General features: G+C 41.9%; 2 protein-coding genes across 2 annotated transcripts in view; one reads left to right on the top strand and one right to left on the bottom strand.

The window, feature by feature from the left end:
- The window catches only part of LOC121933639 (kinesin-like protein KIF18B), a 29,444-nt gene extending 29,193 nt beyond the window's left edge, over positions 1-251 (bottom strand). Inside the window, 1 exon segment of the mRNA XM_042473620.1 lies at positions 225-251. The gene's annotated coding sequence lies outside the window, so the exon portion shown is untranslated.
- Positions 1-20,355, top strand: part of GJC1 (gap junction protein gamma 1) — a 108,951-nt gene that overhangs the window by 11,519 nt on the left and 77,077 nt on the right. The gene's annotated exons all lie outside the window — the stretch shown is intronic.

Genomic DNA, 20,355 nt, shown 5'->3' with positions numbered 1-20,355 from the left:
CTATGGGCAGATATTCCCCAATGATCCCCTATGGGCAGATATTCCCCAATGATCCCCTATGGGCAGATATTCCCCAATGATTCCCTATGGGCAGATATTCCCCAATGATCCCCTATGGGCAAGCCCTGCCATTTGTTTCAGTGGCTCCCTTAAAGCATCATCTTCTATCCCTCAGAACAAGGGGAGTCGCATCCTCTCCATACAAACATGCCACGCTTCTTTACCTCAGTCCTTCGGCCTTCTCCCCCTCTTCAAATTCAAATCTCAAGGCATCTCCTTCTCGCCACTTCCTATTGGTCCGTTCTTCCACGCGCGCCTTGAGGTCGCTTCTGATTGGTTGTTTCGCTCCAGGAGCAGCGGCGGTCTAACCAATCAGGGGCGGGTTGGGGGAGTCGAAGCGATTCTGGTGAAACGGTTAACCGTTTGCGCCTCGTGCAGACTCTGGGCTGCATCTAGACTGGAGAAATAACTCAGTTTGGGACCGCTTTATCTCTTTTCTGTCTCAAGGCTGTGGAATTCTGGGAGTTGGAGTTTGTTGTGGGGCCCCAGCGGTCCCAAACTGAGTTATTTCCCCAGTCTGGATGCAGCTTTAGGTCCAAAACACACTGCAGAAATAATCCAGTTTGAGACCTCCTTAACTGCCATGGCTCAGTGCTACTGGGAATCCTGGGAATTGTAGTTTATTGTGGCACCAGAGATCTCTCTGACAGAGAAGGCTGAATGCCTCACAAACACTACATTTCCCAGAATCCCTTAGCACTGAGCCAAGGCAGTTCAACAGGTCTCAAACTGAAACAGGAATTTCAGATGTTGTTTGTCATAATGACCAGATGTCCTCACCACAAAGGAGGACAAGGCACCATAAAATGGAGGACATTACCAAATCAAAACTTTAAAAAACCCACATTCTTATGAATATAAATTCACGCTTCTTAGTCATGCTCAAAATGGAGGATATTTTCAAATTCCTCTTGGACATAAGGTTTAAATGTAGGACGAGTCCTCGAAAAGGCGGATGTCTGGTCATCCTGTGCTTGTCAGCCAACCAAGTAGTGTGTAATGGCTACAGAAATTTCTTCCACACAACTGTCAAAGGTACAGAAGCCATCTTTAGTTTTCCACTCTGGCAACCCTGAAGTCAACTGTGTGCCAAGAGAGCAACACCAAAATGATCAATTCCATAGGACACCCAAACCATGATGCCTTTATTGGGACAACCAAGATGCACAATTACATGTTGCAAGCTTTCAAAGTCACACTGGCTTCTTCATCAGGCAAACAGGAAAAATAAATGGAAGATGTTAGTCCTAAGCCTGCATTTTGCTGTTTCTGGTCTTAGTTCAGATGGTAGGTAGGGCTATCTGCAGGCTGGCACCTCTCCCTTTTTTGGCCATGGGGTCACTGGGAGATTTTCAAAGTCAAGGGAATTTGATGTCTATTCAGAAGATGTTTCCTTGGGATCCAGCTTGTCTCCTTCCTTTGTGAAGCCACAGACTCCTATTGTAGGTAGAGGACACTGAATTTCTCAATACTATAAGTCTTCATGTTTTGCATCAGAAAAACTTTAGGTGGTCCAGAGGCAAAGCATGCCGGCCAGTCCCAATATTAGACAAAATTGCTTTACCTTCGTTGGAGGCAGAAGCCTCAGATAGCAAGGTCCAAGCGCACTGGCTCTCTCTTTAAAATTCCTCTGTGATGGCTAAAACGCAGTATCATGAAATCCAAAAAACATCTAAGGGTAGCCGCATTGGCCATATAGCAAATCCTATAACATCCAAACAATTATACCTTTCTAGGGCTAACCAAAATGCACAATTACATGTTGCAAGCTTTTGAAGGAGACATGCTGGATTCCAAGAAAAGATCTTCCTTGAATTGCAAATGGACACTAAATTTCCTTGACTTTGAAAATCTACCACAACACAAACTATTTTCAGGACCAAAACATACAGTGAAGATGCTCATGGCAGAGGATGCAAAACATGGCAGAAGATTAATATGTGCTCCTCATCTAAAGAACAACAACAATAATGTAGACTAGCAGTTTTCAGTTTCTGGAAGAGGTTTTCGCTTTCATACTCAGTCCTGATTCACTCTGGATTATTATCTGGGCCAAAAAATTATCTTTGACCCACACGTTTCCCTAAATTTACCTTGCATGTCCAGTGCTTAATTTGAAGTTTGGGACTTTAGCTCCCAATCTTTAACTCTTGGCCAAGCTGGCCTGGGAACAGAGGTTTAAAATGTCTGGAGGACCAAAGTTTGAGAACGATTGATTTAAATCAGCAAGAACAATGTTTCTGTTTGCCCCATACTCTGTGCTGTAACATTTTGAACATCATGGTTTATCCAGGCCACTGCACATTTAAACATTTTCCCTCAGGTATTGCTATCACCTTGATTATATTATCGCCTCTGCTGGGGCTGGATGATACCTACCAATGAGACACCTCACACCTTCAGTTTTGGGAGCATTGTAGCATATCTTGCAGTCAGCAGTGAAAATATAACCCTGCTGAGATATATATTCAGGAAAGGAGAGAAACATGTAAAATTAGAAGTTTATGAGGATAGGAGAGGATGAGACAGAACAGCTGGCACCAACAAGTTAAACCAACCTCTATGAAGTTTTGTGGTTAAAGCAAAACTTGGAAAAATTACTTTTTAGGGTTTAAAAAAACCAAGAACAACCCTACATGCTAACTGGAGGGGGATTGTGGGAGTTATAATATAAATGAATAATATATGTACATAAGCCAAATAAGTCAAACTTCACCATTACAAAGCATGAGTATTCTAAATAGAAATGGAATCTAGCCAATTTGTCCAAAATCTGATATCTAATTGTTATGCACTAACAAAGGGCACTTTCACAATGTTCCGGTATTGAAGACAATTATATCTTATGATCATTTTTGTGCATGTATAACATACCTTAACAAAACATGCCTAAATATCCTAAAGGCACCAGATCCCATTTGATCTTGGAAGATAAGTAAGGTCAGCCTTGGTTAGTACTTGGTTGAGAGATTGTCTATGAATAGCAGGCGCTGTAGGGTATATTTCAGAAAATGAAACTGGCAAAATCACCTCTGAGTATTCCTTGCCTAAAAAAACCCTATGAAATTAATGAGGTCGCCATAGGGCCACAGGTAACTTGAAAGCACATAATATACACATATACATAACATATACTTAAGTTACATCTTCCTTGCTTGTACCTGTTGTTCAAGATATTAGCCCCCTGAACACAGCCCTCAACAAGAGTGGGGGAAATGGTTTTTCACCCCAACTCCAGGCTTCCCATGACACGGACCCCATTCATACTACACAATTATAGCACTATATTGCACTTCAACTGCAATAGCAACATGTTATACAATCCTGGGGTTTATAGTTTGGTGACACAAGAATGCTCTGGATGAGAATTCTAAATATGCCTCCCTAAACTCCAAATCCCAGGATTCCATAAGATGGTATCATGACAATTACACTAATGCCATAATGGCATACTGTGAATGGGCAAGGTCATTTTATACCAAGGGGCTACTCAGGCCTGGCATTGGGTCTGCCTGTGTAGCTTCATCAGTATTATTGCATCAGATACCTCTCTAAATTCACACTCTGCAAAATGGAGATACAACTCAGAAACTCAATTTCATAGCATCAAGAAGGTTTACTGAAAGTTACTGGAAGGTGTGTAATTTGGTGTATTTTAATGTTTTATGGTGTAAATAAAGCCCTAGTAGCGCAGTGGTTAAATGGCAGTACTACAGCCATAAGGCTGTGAGTTCGATCCCAGGGTTCCAAGGTTGACTTAGGCTTCCATCCTTTCGTAGGTTGGTAAAATGAGTCCCCAGCTTGTTGGGGGCAATTGGCTTACAGATTGTAAACTGCTCATTAAGTGGTATAGAAATGTAAATGCTATTGCTATTTGTACATTTATACTTCTCTGGAATCTGTTGGATGAAGAGTGGTACAAAAACATTTTAAACACATAAATCTAATAGCCTGTACCAATCCAGACTAATCAGTTCTCTTTGATATAAACACTTTCATACAACTGAAGGCAACTAAGCGTATCAGCTTATTCAATGAACAGGAGGGCTAGTCTCACAAGAACAAAATTGTTTGAGCTTCTGAGTGCTCATAGTTTTAGAAACATTCCTCATGTATCTTCTTAGACATTGTGGAGTGTGTGTAAAGTAGGGTTTTCCCTCTGAACTTTTCTTTGGGAAGGCTCACGTGCAAGGCTGAGCACAGCTGCCTGCCCATATGGTCCCCTCCATTCCCTTGTGCAAGACTGTCTAGTGAACTGTCCTCAGGAAGGGAAGTACGTCTCCTGCCTCAAGCAACCCAAGATGGTGTCTGTGAAACCTGACTTGTAGCCATCATTTTGCATTAATCCAGGTTATGCAAGTCCACAGTCCCCAGCCAATACAGCGCCATGAAAGCTAAATGCAACCTCCATACACAGAAGCAATTGACCTCAAATCACTAGATCTTGGGAGTAAATGGGGGAAGGCTGTTTCCTCCATGCTCTGTTTGTGAATATCCCAGCAAAGCATGATTGGTAATTCTTGGAGAATCATGACTAATCTATGTTCCATTTTTAAAATGGATTTACTTGTTATTGTTGTTGTTGCCTTCAAATCTTTCCCAACTTATAGTGACTCTAAGGCGAAGCTATCATGGGATCTTCTTGGCAAGTTTCTTCAAGGAGGGTTTGCCATTGCTGTCCTCTGTGAGAGGATATAACTTGCCTAAGATCACCCTGTGGATTTCTATGGCTGGGCAGGGCTTCAAAGCACTACACCGCATTGGCACATGAATTTACTCTATTCTGTCAAAATCGGGATCCAACCCAAAGGGCTGAACTGGACAGATCTTTGTTCTCATCCATACTGGCAGATTCTGTCTCTATTTGCACGCCTGGGGTCAAATTAAACAGTGACTGGCTCCACATTTAGGACCTCTTAATTGATAAAAGACATGTGTAACTGTTCCAACACGAGCATTTTTCACCTTGGCACTTCACAAATTAGCTTGTTTGACAATTGCTCTTTGGGAAGTAAATACTGGCTTCATTTGCAAGTCTGATTGCTCAGACACAAAGTTCTGAAGGAATCACATCGCTGGAGGGAACATGTGCCATCAAGCTTTTAATGCTCAGTGTCTAGCTTAGTTTTGCCCTTAGTGACCTTGCATACAGCAAGAGTCTGGTAAGTATGACAAGATCATTTACTCCAGATCTCTGCTGTATCATACCTTCACTAATAAAAGTTTGAAATGGTACTAGCACAATTGTGAATAGAGTTTCAAAACTCCTTCTAAAAGTATCCATATTTAGGGTTGTCAGACTGAAAACTAGGGGAGTGTTCCTATACCGTTAATGGTTTATGTAAAAGAGGGAATTTCAGTAGATATTTCACATTACCTGGTTGCCTGACATGCAATACCTACTGAAATTCTCTTCTTTGCACAATCATTAAAGGTACAAGAACCCCTCCAGTTTTCTCTCTGACAACCTTTTCCATATATCTCTTGCTGTTTATCTTAACTGTACTGAGAGCTAGTATCATGTAGAGGATTGAGTGTTGTACTAGGACTGTGAAGGATCAAGGTTCAAATCCCCGCTCCACATGGAAACCCTTGGGTGACCTTGGGCAAGTTGCACTCTCTCAGCTTTAGAGAAAGGTATGGGCAAACCTCCTCTGAATAAATCTGCCAAGAAATGCTATAATAGGTCCGCCTTAGAGTTGGCATAAGTCAGAAATGACTTAAAGGCATGCAAGAATGTAACTATGCTGATGGTCATTACATTGAAATATGGCTTTTACTATACAGACAGGCAGCAGCAGCTCGTTTTTTGAGTATATATCTTAGTTTTATTGGAAATGCCAGGGACTGAGCCTAGAATATTTTACATCCAAAACACATGTTTGACCATTGAGCTACAGCTCTTGTGCATACCCATCAGATTTTGAAAAACCAGAATTTCAGATCTTAATATTTTCTGTTTGTAAATGTTGAGTTGCTGAGGAACACTTTGTTGGTTGTACTTAGTCATTAACTCAGCTCTATTTGAACTCTTAGAGCCTGTACAGACCAGCACTTTGTGCCAGCCTGTGGGTGGAGTTAGGGCGCAGTGTCCGCATGCTGCATGCCCTAATCCCGCCCCTAGGGTGCCATTTTGGCATGTGCTGGTCTATATGGTGTGCACCATCATGGCCCCCCTCCAGTGCATCCACATGATGCAGCACCGAAAGGGTGTCATAAGCTGCGCTGCCATGGCTATGGCGCCCCTTGGAGAGTGCAAAAAGGAGCTGCAAAAAACTATTTTTTGCGCTCTCTGGAGGTCAGATCAGGGCCATGCCATGAGGTTGCCAGGGCCCCAATCTGGCAAGTAAAGGAGCAGCTGCATGCCGCCTGTCTGTACAGCCCCTTAGCTGACAATATTTAATACAGCCTAAAATTTCAAATGCTGTGCAAAATTGTTGATGTTGTTAACTGCCCTTGAGTCGATCTCAACCCATAGCAACCCTGTGGATGAGACACCTCCAAGACCCCCTGTCCTCCACTGCTCTGCTTAGGTCTTGCAGATTCTTGTCTGTAACCTCCTTCATGGAGTCTATCCATATGTCATGTGATCTTCCTCTCTTTCTACTACCCTCAACCTTTCCCAGTATTCTTTTCCAATGAGTCATGCTTTCTTATGATGTTACCAAAGTATGACAGCCTTAATTTGATCATCTTGGTTTCTAGGGATATTTCAGGCTTGATCTGTTCAAGGACCCATATGTTTGTCTTTTTGGCTGTCCACAGTATCTGGAGCACTCTTCTCTAGCACCACATCTGAAACCAGGTTTTTTTTTAATTTGCTTTCTCACTGTTTAGCTTTCACATCAATACACAGTGATAGGGAGTACCATGGCTTGGCTGATTCTAACTTTAGTGCTTTAAATGCTTTGCTCATTAATATCTTGTCTATTTCTTTTGTCACTGCCCTTCCCATTCCTAGTCTTTTTATCATCTCTTGACTGCAGTCTCTGTTCTGATCAATGTTTGATCAAAGGTACAAGACATCTTTAACTATTTTGATTTTCTCATTGTCTAGGTTGAATTTAAGTAGGTCCTCCATGGTCATTATTTTTGTTTTCTTTATGTTCAGCAGCAAGCCTGTTTTTGCACCTTCTTCGTTGACCTCAGTAATGGGTCCAAGTTCCTGATGTTTTCTGGTAATAATATGGTGTCCTCAGCATATCTTAGATTGTTGATGTTTCTTCCTTCTTTCTTCACTCCTCCTTCTTGTAAGTCTAAGCATGCTGTTTGTATGGTATTTTCTGCACACAAGTTGAACAAGTAAGATGATAGAATGCAGCCTTGCCTGACCTCTTGCCAACTGCGAACCATTCTGTTTCTCCATATTCTGTTCTTACAATGGCTTATCAGATGTAGTGGGACTCCTCTCCTGTAATCTAGGAGCTCACAAATCAGTCTGTACTGCAATGGATTTCAGCTGAAAAGGACAACTCCCAAACAGAATGGAGCCTGAGACAACTCTTTAGAACTACAAATTGAATTATGAATTAATTAACTTGAAAATTGGCTTATAAATTAATTAACTGAATAGTATAGACCTTAACCCCTGGAAACATTAACGGGACATGGAAAATCTATCTCATTTGAAAGTGTTGCTAATTGCTTTGAGCTGTTGTGCTAGAGTAAGATATAAATCAAAATAAATTAGAATATATAATTTTCACAGCACTGAATTCAGACTGACCAGAATTTGCATTGAGTTGTATACTCCCAACTGTGTGTGCATGTGTGAGCTGTCATCTTTTTATATGTAAAAGGACTTCCTTTGCCACATTTGTGGATAAAGGAGAACTAACTGGAACACAACATGCCGTTCTCCTGCTCTCAGGGCAGTGGTGGCTGGCAATTCTCATGTCAGCAGTGTGGTGAATCTGTTCTGGGGTTTACTCTAAAATTCAAACTAGCAATCCAAGATGCTAATCTTAACCCCCAAATAGATTCAGAATAGTAGGTAGTGCTTTTAACCTTCAGATAACAACTAAAAGCAGATTCACTGCCTCAGTGACATGCAAACTGTGATGACTGTGGAAGGCAAGGGGGCCCACATTAGCCACCTAGGAGACCTTTGAGGGCTGCTACCCCCAGACTACACCTGCTCCTGCAATAAATAAAATAAAAAATTTGCCCCAAAATGCCCTCTAAGGGGACAAGAGGGCATTTCCACCATGTTTTTAGGCCTTCCTGGGCCATTTTAGCTCAGGAGAGGCTTTTGTTTTTAACAAGAAGTTTGGGTGTAAATTGCCTAGGGTGGGAAACAATTTTGGAACAATTGTTTTGAAAAATATTGCAATTTTTGACACCTCTTTGGCGCGACTCTTCTGGACTCTTAGGACGCATGCATCATGTGAAACACCATACCTCCATTGTGACTCGAAGCAGCTTTATGTTTGGGCTGTCTGTAACAGGCCCATGGTCATCCTCCAGTTGTTTCTCGCTTTATCAATCTTTTCCCTCAAGCTAGTTGTTTCGCATCTTTGTCTACCTTCCTTGCACATTTCTCTTCGTTGCTTATGCATTCTTTCTATTTCCACACCATTGTTCTCATAATTGATTCCCCTAAACTCCCATCCTCAAGCCCCATTTTGTCCCCAATGGCTGGTACAACAATAGCCTTTTAGTCAGAGAACTAGACCAATGCTATATTCCATAAAGCATGTTGCGCAGGTCTAAGTACTGTTATCAGTATTAAACAATAATAATTCTACCCATCAAAGAGCTGAGAGCAGCTATTTTTAATTTCGGTTAAAAATCTTCCAAGTCTTTTTCTTGAAATTCCTCCCAGTATTGGCCTCTCTGTCAGCCATGTATCACAACCCACCTGGATGAAAAGGAAAGACCATGTACCATGACCCTTTTCTCTGGGTCTTCCCGGTATGGGCTAGTGGCCCCTTTGGTTCCAAGAGGGGTCAGTGATCTGGTTTCATTGTACACCTGAAAAGAAGAGTCAGGCTTCGTGCAATGTTATTTAGGGTTGGCCTCTCCTAGAAACCATAGTCCCCACTATTCCTTTTTTGGTGCTCCAAACATCTTGCTGATATCAGACCCAGAGCTTGACAATTAATTTTTTTGGACTACATCTTCTTGAACCCTTCATTCTAGCAACGCTGACTGGACATGCCTAAGATGGGGATTCCCAGGAGTTGTTGTCTAAAAAACTGTAGTTTTCTAAGTTTTACTGGTGTGTATGCTGCGTACTTTGCAATTCTCCAAATGTAATCCAGGGCAGGGCTTTTGTTGCGTTGGAGTGCCTACACAGTTGGAAAATCTGTTCTTAAGTCCATTAGTGCCCATGAACTTTGTATTCTGAAGGTAGTAGGTACTGCTAAGTTTTGCAGACAAAAAAACATTCACAAGTGAAAGAAATGCAGGAGAATTAGTGGCAAACGCTTAGGTGTATCCTGCATAGCATAGTATAAGCAGTTATGTTATTTTTATTAACGCTACATTGGCCTAGAGAGGATGGCAATCTCTGCAAATAGAGATTATATATAAATCTAAACTGCAAGTTAGTTTATGTCACATTGGTGAGCTCAACGTTGGAATTATTTAGGGCCGCAATTTTTTATAACAGCTTAATTAATTAGCTCACAACTAGTTAAAGAAGGGTTTTAGCAGTGCCGATTGTATACATGTCTACTTGGAATTGAAGTCCATTGTGTGTGTCATGGGTCATGATTCCCAGGTAAGTGGATATAGGGATTGTTGCTTAAACAATGAAGTAGTTGAGGTGGGTGACTATTGGCTCATGGCCAGGCATCTTCATTTCTGGTTCTCCAGTTCCCCCATCATTGAATCATGGCACAATTTGGCAAAAAAAGTTTTTAAATAAATATTAGTCATTGGGAGGATGAGGGACAGGATTGACCATGATGGTTGGACAGTCCAGCTTGATACTAAGGGGGGGAAAAAAGATGATTGAATGAGAACAACCCCAACATTTGACTTGAATCTATGCATATTAAAGGCCAAAGGTTAAAAATGGTGAGAACCCCAGTACCAAATATAGCCACTGTGTGTTACAGCAAGTTCTAAAATCCTGGGTAAATTAAAGTAGATTTTTTGAGCAGCAATGTGGGGGCATGAGCACCCTTTGGTTCTACTTTCTCATAAGAAAAGCTAAGTACAGGATGTATCATTTTTAAACAGTTTTCCTGCTATGTTCAAACCAGGTTAAGCTCTTCAGAATAAGAAGAAGAAGTCTTTCGAATGAAGAAGACTGAACTTCATGTGGTGTGTGCAAATTGCTCTTGGCCTATTATCCCTCACCAATAGAAAGGGGAAGTTATGAAATGACCCGGAAGGATCGTTACTCGCTTCCCCCCGGATATGATTAGAAGATAAGCACCTCAAGTGGCTTCTTTCTCTTTCTTTGCTTCATTTTCTTGTTGTAGAGTTCCTGCCATGTGTGATGGTACATGATGCCCTGGTTACCTTTCTCTGGAGCCCAGGCATGGTTATGGTGTTTTTTCCCATGCGCCCGTCGCTTCCATAGGCAAAAAATGAAAAAGATAGAGGGGCAGACCGCTGTGTCATTCCCAAAGCACCAGACAGTAAAACTGCACCTTATCTCACCCCTCGAAAACATGCCTCACACTTGCTTAAGCTCTTCATGGCTTGGACTAAAACATACCTGGAAGATTACCTCCCCTGTGTGAGCATACCATGCAGTCTGGTGCACAGCTTTTGAAAAAGTTGTTGTCTTTTTTAACTATAAAGCTTCGCCCAGCCCTTTCCCTCCCTGTGGAAATCGTTTTTGATGGTTCATATTTCCTGCATTTGAGAAGTTTTGTTAGAACATCTCGGACGGGGTGGTGCAAGACTTTCTGCTAGGACCCAAGAAGATGGTGTATATTATTCATGGAAAAGGCGCAAGTGGTGTCTATTTTTTTTGTTATTGTAAAGCCACAGCTATTGCCGGCAGTCTGGAATGCTGAACAGGGCTGTAGAAGCAGCAGGCCGGCAACAGTTTTAACTCTTCCTCCCTCTTGATGCTGGCCATCACAGCTTTCTTTTAGGACATTTCCATCAAAGGAAGATTGCCCTTGGGCAAACAATGCAACATACTGCAAATTGCGCTTTGGAAAGTGATTCTTTGACAGGACTGACAAGAATCAGAAAGAGTTTAAGGTTGTACTTTCCCCTTGCCTTGACAGCCCATAGTAGCTGAGATCATCAGGAGGTCCCTGTGACTTCTATTGTAAAGACAAATATAGTCCACAACTTCCTTTCTAAACATAAACGTCCTCCTTCAATTTAAATTTCAATTATGAATACATAATCCTCCCATAGGATAGGCATTTTAAGACATTAGGCATTTCAGACACTTTACATAAGGACCATCACTTTTGTAAAGGCCCGTTTAAAAATTTGGTGAGGATTTTCCAGAGATCTGACTTGGTTTGTTACACTGCTGTCGCTTAGCCCTGTGTCATTCGGTCATGGTTACATTGGGTTATATGGATTTGTGATGCAATTTGTACTCTTTTGTAGAGGCACTAGAAAGGGTAGATTCAACATGCTCTTGGGAACCACCGCACAACTGTCGACATTAGTAATGGTATTGCAAGTCTTGGGTCAAGGGCAAGAGGAAATGTTCACACATACATGCTAATGTGAAGTGAGTCGAATTATTAAAGTGAATAAAGGGGTATGTGAAATCACCCCTAATAGGTCATGCAAATTAAATATCCCGTGTGTCTTGTCCCCTGAAAATATTAATAGCCTGTCCTCATTATTTTAGAGAAATACAAAGTGGGTCCCTTCCGTTATGTGGGGGATCCGTTGTTGGACCCCCCGCATAATGGAAAATTCCAGTTGATGTTTAAACGGAATGGGGGGCTCGTGCCTGTGGCAGTGTGGCTGGTGGGCAGCGTGCCATTACTCTTGCCAGTGTAGCTTTCAGTGCAAATGCTGAAAACTGTGTATATCGTGCCTGCATATGACGTTGGGGGCAACTGGTATAATTTTTAATAAACATTATTTTATTATTTTTGTGGTTTTAGATATGATCTAATAAAATGTGTGCTGCGATTGACACAATCACAAATGTTATAGGTATAATCTTATAATACAACAAACATAACAATTGAATTAAACTAACTATTAAAACAAAAATATGCATACACTATCCTTTTTGGATAGCAATGAGCAACTTTTAGAGAGTTTCGTTCAAATTGGTTTGTAGACAATAATTCTCTGAATAACTGTGACCATTGCAAAGTGAACTATCTCAAGTCTGACCTCACAAGTGGGTGGCAATCCACTGTCTTACAGTTACAGTGTGACTAATCGTCTCAGTAAACATGCAGATAATTGTGGACTATAACTGGATGAAACCTACTGGAAATAAGCTATAATAGATGCCCAGTGTGTCTGCAGCCAAGCCTCCACGTACTTGGAGGTCAGGCTTTCCATTCAATGGCACTTCCCTTACTGAGTCTCAATTGAGAAGAGGGGAGGAGAGGACAAAGTGGAATCATTAGAAGAGAAGCTTATTTGGAGTCTGAGATGGAGGTGAAGTGTGACCCACTACTTTAACCCACTCACAAAAGTCTACAAGTTGTTAACAAAAAAGTTAGTCCACATCCTAACAGAATCCTGATGGGTTCTTTCAGTGATTAAATCGGAAGTGGTATGTACTGTGTGCTTTATTCTAAAATGCCAGTCATTAACCACATGAAAAGTGATTGGACCAGAAATAAAGCAACAATGTGCCCTTATTGGTGATACAAAGAGAAGTCCTAGACTCAAGGAAGGCTTACAATTCGTCCACAGGTGCCAACAAGTATATAATTCCTAGTTCTTTTTTTCTTAACGACGCACTGGCAGCTTTTCCACAAACTGGCAACTCTTCTGAGGTCGTTGACTATAGCTTCCACCATCCCTAGTGAGGTATAAATGAAACCATGTTGGTAGGGAATAATGAAGGATTATTGTATTGCAGTCCACTTGGAGTTTGGAAGGTTGTGGAAAGTTGTTTGTATGGGGTCAGGAAATAGTGCCACCCGTTATTCTTGTAAATGTTCCCCCCAACTCCCTCCTCACACCCACTTTCTCATATCCTTACCAGGCAGTTTGTAGCATGTCAGGACACCATCCAGATTTCTTTGGTTTGTATTGCTCAAACACCTTCCGCTGGGTAAGGCAACTCTCCCCGAACACCCGGTCAAAAGCATAAGATCAGGTTCTTGCCTTTCTTTCTTGAGGCAGAGTTCATGGGCTTGGAAACTCACAGGGAATTTAAACCTGGCCAGTGATTTGGGAGTTCTTCTGGGTCAAAACACTGCATGCAGTCACCAACCACCTGCACAGTGCTTTGGCGATTCGCTGTCCTGCTCCTGTGGGGTCTGAGGACGCACCCGTAAACCACTACTTGACACGCTGCCCCTCTTCGGTTAGGTGGCGCAGCCACCATTGTTGCAGAGTCCGCTGTATCAAAAAGAAGATGGGGGGAAGACATCAACACAATACAGCAACACTGGACCTTGCATCACCTTTTAAGAATCCCATCAAACTGGTGGAAAGCTTTTGAGGAGGAATTCTCCAAATGGCATATTGGGCAACAGAACTGCAAGTGAGATTTGTGTAAGTGAAGAACAAGTTGATTGAACCAGGAAAACCAAAAAATCCTGATTCTCATATGCCATCTGGGGAAAGGCAACTCCAGAAAGCAGAAAAATCACAAATACAGTAATTCTCTCTTGCAGAAAAATCACAATAATTCCTTCATTGCCTCTTGCTTGAAAAGAACTATGGTACGCTCTCCTCATGAATTCTTTTCTTGCCAACCTCTCAATAAACCTGTCCCCTGCGTTCATGGGCCCAGGTAACCCAAGGCAGGATAATAAATTCATCTTTGGTTTTTTCGGCGCTGTGCTAAGGCACAGATATACGCTTTCAGCCCCGCAAGGGATTAGAGGCAAAGAGACATTCACTGAATTGATTGTATGGGATCATCAATTGCATTCATTGCTGCATATTGTATAAACATGGGTTTTTTAAAATAAAAGGTGGTCGCTTCTCAGAAAAAAGCAATCAATCCTGAAAGCTTAGTAGTAAGGTGGCATCTTCCTAACTTACTGTTTAACCAGTTCAGACAATGCCATGCCAGCAAGAAACAATTTTTCCTAAGCGCCCGCTGTTTCACTCCCTCCCATGTGTCTTAAGATGGCAAGATATTCTTGTAACATCCCCAAGGAAGAGAAAACATTTCAATTCCTTCTTGGACCATCATGTGGTGCCCTGAAATTGTATGCAATTTGAAATCTAGTAAGTCCCTGAGAATGGGGAGAACCTAAAATTTTAGAATCCTCCCCAAGGAACAGTTTTTTTATAAAAAACTCTTGTAATTTAAAGCCTTTTTCATTGTTTTGATTGTCTAATTCTGTTCTGCCAAATTCAGATGTTTACAATCCATATTTCTGATTTACCACTCACCTCAACCCTGCAAATATGAAAATTGTAACACACATTCCAATTCTTATAAGTAAAAGAAATGTTTCCTTGGATAGACCTTACGTATGTGTGTGGTACATTAAGACTAACTTCTATAACGGATTTTAAAATTATAGGTATTACATAACTGGGAACCTGCCATTTAGTGTAAGCCAGGGGTAGGGGGGCAACCCTTGTTGAGCCGGGGGCCGGGTTTGCTGTCCCTCAGACAAGCTGGGGGGCGCAAGCCAAAATAAAATAAATAAATAAATAATTTTTTTTTAAAAATTAATATATAAATTAAACCAGGACAAATGTAGGACAAAATTTTCAAATGGAAAACAACTTTGTTTTAAAAAAAAAAATGGAGGACATCGGCAATGAATTTGCTGATTTTTTTTTAAAACAATGTTAATATAAAATGCTGTTTAGGAGGCTGTCTAATAGACAATTGCCCCCAAAAGGCCCAAGTAGGGCATCGCCGGCAGGACCAGGCTGGGGCCGGTCCCAGGCCTTGCCGGGCCGCATCCGTGCCCACTGGGCCGCAGGTTGCCTGACCCCTGGTGTAGCCATGAGCTTATTGTACTCTGTAGCCCCTCACTTACTCCCACTGCAGCCATAAGAAGATAGAGCCAAAGCTGTCCCTTTGACATTAAGCACATCTCAGCTTAAGGGGGGGGTGTATATAACTTGAACCTATTGCTCATCTATAGCTACACTGAAGAAGTTCGTTTCTCGTTTAACACAGCGAATAAAGGATAGGAAGAGGCAATGTTTTCCATAAACCATAGTTAAGGACCAACGGTTTTGTTATCATTGAAACAACATGGCAGGTACTGTTAAGCTAAAATGTGAATATGTAAGCACCTGAACTGCCTGCTTGGAAGCTTGCTGGAGGAAAGAGTAAGCACATAACAAATTTTGCAAGAGTTTTTTATTTGTGAGCCGCCTTGTGGTCGCCAGTCTGGGAGAAAGGTGATAGAAATATAACATTGTTAGAAGACAAAATTCTTGGGCTGGTCAACCAAAAGCGAATCTTAATTGGCCCATGGGTATTGGTAAAACAAAGGCACAGGGTTAAAAATGATGGAATCATGTGGGGAATACTTTGCTCATAGGAAAACATTGGAGAATTAACTTGCCCATAGGAAGACAGTGGAGGAACACTGTGCCCATAGGGAATATGGGGAAACATTTGTCCCTAGGGAAACATAAGGGAATGCTGTACCTTTGCCATAGGGAATCATTGGAGAATACTTGCTCCATAGAGAGATATAGAGGATGGGGTTGCTAAAACCATTCAACACCAAAAAAAGGGTGGAATCCTGAAAGGTTTCGCTATGGGCAGATTATTCCACAATGATCCCCTGAGTGGGCAGATATTCCCCCAATGATCCCCTATGGGGCAGATATTGCCCCAATGATCCCCTATGGGCAGAATATTCCCCAATGATCCCCCTATGGGCTAGATATTCCCCAATGATTCCCTATGGGGCAGAATATTCCCCAATGATCCCCCTATGGGCAGATATTGCCCCAATGATTCCCTATGGGCAGATCGATATTCCTCCCATGATCCGCCTTTGGGCGAGATATTCCCCCAATGGATTCCTCTATGTTGGGCAGATATTGCCCCCAATGATTCCCTATGGCAGATATTCCCAATGCTTCCCCTATGGGCAGTATTCCCCAATGATTCCTATGGGCAGAATTCCCCACTGATCCCCTATGGCCAAGTCCTGGCCTTTGTTTCAGTGGCTCCCCTTAAAGCATCATCTTCTATCCCTCAGAACAAGGGGAGTAGCATCCTCTCAATACAAACATGCCCCGTTCTTTACCTCAGTCCTCCTTCGGCTTCTCCCCCTCTTCAAATTCAAATCTCAAGCTCTCTCCTCTCGCCACTTCTATTGGTCCGTTCCTTTTCCACGCGCGTTCAGGTTTGTTCTGATTGGTGGTTTCGCTCCAGAGCAGCGGCGCAGATTAACCAATCAGCGCCGGGTTGAGCTGAGTGAGGCGATTGGTGAAACAGTTAACCGTTTGCGCCTCGGCAGATCTGGGCTGCATCTAGACTGGAGAAATAACCGTTGGGACCGTTTACTCTTTTCTGCTCAAGGTGGAATTCTGGGAGTTGGAGTTTGGTTGTGGGGCCACCTCCCAGCTTGCGTCCAAATGAGTAGCTTCCCTGGGTTAGTCTCCAGACGGGATGTCAGCTTTAGGTCCAAAAACAACTGCAGAAAAATCCAGTTTGAGACCTCCTTAACTGCCTGGCTCAGATGTACTGGGATCCTGGGATTGTAGTTATTTGTGGCCCAGGCCTCTGACAGAGAGGCTGAATGCCTCACAAACCACTACATTTCCCAGAATCCTAGCACGTGAGCACAGGCAGTTCCAAAGGTTCTCAAACTGAAACAGAAGTTTCAGATGTTGTTCCCTTATAATGACCAGATGTCCTCACCACAAAGGAGGACAAGGCCACCATAAAATGGAGGACATTACCAAATCAAACTTAAAAAACCCCCATTCTTGATGAATATAATTCACGCTCTTAGTCATGCTCAAATGGGGAACAGTATTTTCAAATTCCTCTGTGGAGCAAGGTTTAAATGTATGGGACATGTCCTCAAAGGGATGTCTGGTCATCCTGTGCTTGTCAGCCACCCAGTGTGTGTTAATGGCTACAAAATTTCTTCCACACAAATGTCAAGGTACAGAAGCATTTCTAGTTTCCCACTTGGCAACCCTGAAGTCAACTGTGTGCCAAGGAGCAACACCAAAATGATCATTCCATAGGACACCCAACACATGATCCTTATTGGACCAACCAAGAGCACAATTACATGTTGCAAGTTTCAAATCACACTTGCTTCTTTCGGCAAAAAGAGAAAAAAAATGGAAGATGTTATCCTAGCTGCCTTTTGCTTTCGGCTTAGTTTTAGGGAGGGCTATCGCAGGGCTGGCACCTTTTTTGGGCTGGAGGTCATGGGAGATTTTGCAAAGTCAAGGAGAATTTAGTCTATTCAAGAGAGATGTTTCCTGGATCCAGCTTGTCTCCTCCTTTGTGAAGCCACAGCTCCTATTTAGGTAGGAGACACTGAGATTCTCAAAATACGTTCATTTTTTCATCAGAAAAACTTAGGTGGTCAGAGGCAGCAGAGCCCAATATTAGACAAAATTGCTTTACCTTCGTTTGGAGCAGAAGCCTCCAGCTACAAGGTCCAAGCGCACTGGCTCTCTCTTTTAATTCCTCGTGAGGTGGCTAAAACGCAGTATCCTTGAAATCCAAAAAAACATCTAGGGTAGCCGCATTGGCCATTAGCAAATCTTAAACATCCAAACAATTATACCTTTATAGGGCAACAAAATGCACATTACATTTGCAAGCTTTTGAAGGGACATGCTGGTTCCAGGAAACGATCTTCCTTGACTTGCAAATGGACACTAAATTTCCTTGACTTTGAAAATCTACACAACACAAACTATTTTCAGGACCAAACACATAGCAGTGAAGATGCTCATTGGGCAAGAGGATGCAAAACATGGCAGAAGATTAATATGTGCTCCTCATCTAAGAACAACAACAATAATGTAGACTCGCAGTTTTAAGTTTCTGGAAGAGGTTTTCGCTTTCATACTCAGTCCTGATTCATCTGGATTCTTATCTGGGCCAAACTAATTATCTTTGACCCACACGTTTCCCTAAATTTACCTTGCATGATCCAGTGCTTAATTTGAAGTTTGGGATTTAGCTCCCAATCTTTACTTGGCCAAGCTGGCCTGGGAAACGAGTTTTTAAACATGTCTGGAGGACCAAAGTAGTTTGAGAACGATTGATTTAAATCAGCAAGAACAATTTTCTGTTTGCCCCATACCTGTGCTGTAACATTTGAACATCATGTTTATCCAGGCCACTGCACATTTAAACATTTCCCTCAGGTATGCTATCACCTTGATTATATTATCGCCTCTGCTGGGGCTGGATGATACCTACAATGAAACACCTCACCACCTTCAGTTTTGGGAGCATTGTAGCATATCTTGCAGTCAGCAGTGAAAATATAGCACTCTAGCTGAGATATATATTCAGGAAAGGAAAGCGAGAAACATGTAAAATTAGAAGTTTATGAGGATAGGAGAGGATGGACGAACAGCTGGCCCAACAAGTTAAACCACCTCTATGAAATTTTGTGGTTAAAGCAAACTTGGAAAAATTACTTTTAGGGTTTAAAAAACCAAGAACAACCCTACATTGCTAACTGGAGGGGGATTGTGGGAGTTTTTATAATTATGAATAATATATGTACATAAGCCAAATAAGTCAAACTTCAACCATTACAAAGCATGGTATCTAAATAGAAGGATCTAGCCAAATTGTCCAAAATCGATATCTAATTTTATGCACTAACAAAGGGCACTTCACAATGTTCGTATTGAACGGACAATATATCTTATGTCATTTTTGTGCATGTATACCTACCTTAACAAAACATGCCTAAATCTCCTAAAGGCACCAGATCCCATTTGATTTGGAAGATAGGTCAGCCTTGGTTTGTACTTGGTGGAGAGATTGTCTCTGAATAGCAGGCCGGTGTAGGTATATTTCAGAATGAAACTGGCAAATCACCTCTGAGTATTCCTTGCTAAAAAACCCTATGAAATTATGAGGTTCGCCATAGAACCACAGGTAACTTGAAAGCACATAATATACCACTATACATACACTACTTAAGTTACTCTTCCTTGCCTGTGCCTGGTGTTCAAGATATTAGCCCCCTGAACACAGCCCTCAACAGAGTAGGGGAAATGGTTTTTCACCCCCAACTCCAGGCTTTCCCATGACACGGGCCCCATTATACTACACCATTATAGCACTATTCACTTCAACTGCAATAGCAACATGTTAACATCCTGGGGTTTATAGTTTGGGTGAAGCACAAGATGCTCTGGCTGAGAATTCTAAATATGCCTCCCTAAACTCCAAATCCCAGGATTCCATGATGGTATTATGAACAGTTATAACACTAATGCCATAATGGCATACTGTGAATGGGCAAGGTCATTTTATACCAAGGGGCTACTCCGGCCTGGCATTGGGTCTGCCGCTTAGCTCTCACGTATTATTACGAGATAACTCTAAATTCACACTCTGCAAAATGGAAATACAACTCAGAAACTCAATTACGTAGCCTCAAGAAGGTTACTGAAAATTACTGGAAGGTGTGTAATTTGGTATTTTTAATGTTTTTGTGTAAATAAAGCCCCTAGTAGCGCCAGTGGTTAAATGGCAGTACTACAGCCATAGGCTGTGAGTTCGATCCCAGGGTTCCAAGGTTGACTTAGGCTTCCATCCTTTGTAGGTTGGAAATAGTCCCCAGCTTGTTGGGACAATTGGCTTACAGATTGTAAACTGTCTTTAAGCAGTTAGAATGTAAATGCTATTGCTATTTGTACATTTATATCTCTGGAATCTGTTGGATGAAGAGTGGTACAAAAACATTTAGACACATAAATCTAATAGCCTGTACCAATCCAGACTCATCTTGATATAACACTTTCATATCAACTGAAGGCAACTAAGCGTATCAGTTTATTCAATGAACAGGAGGGCTAGTCTCACAAGAACAAAACTGTTTGAGCTTCTGATGCTCATAGTTTTAGAAACATTCCTCATTTATCTTCTTGACATTGTGGAGTGTGTGTAAACTAGGGTTTTCCCTCTGAATTTTTCTTTGGAAGGGCTCACGTGCAAGGCTGACACAGCTGCCTGCCCATATGGTCCCCTCCATTCCCTTGTGCAGACTGGTCTAGTGAACTGTCCTCAGG

This window comes from Sceloporus undulatus, chromosome 6 (assembly GCF_019175285.1).
Source record: "Sceloporus undulatus isolate JIND9_A2432 ecotype Alabama chromosome 6, SceUnd_v1.1, whole genome shotgun sequence".
NCBI classification, from domain to species: domain Eukaryota; kingdom Metazoa; phylum Chordata; class Lepidosauria; order Squamata; family Phrynosomatidae; genus Sceloporus; species Sceloporus undulatus.
This window is presented reverse-complemented; position numbering and strand designations above follow the sequence as displayed.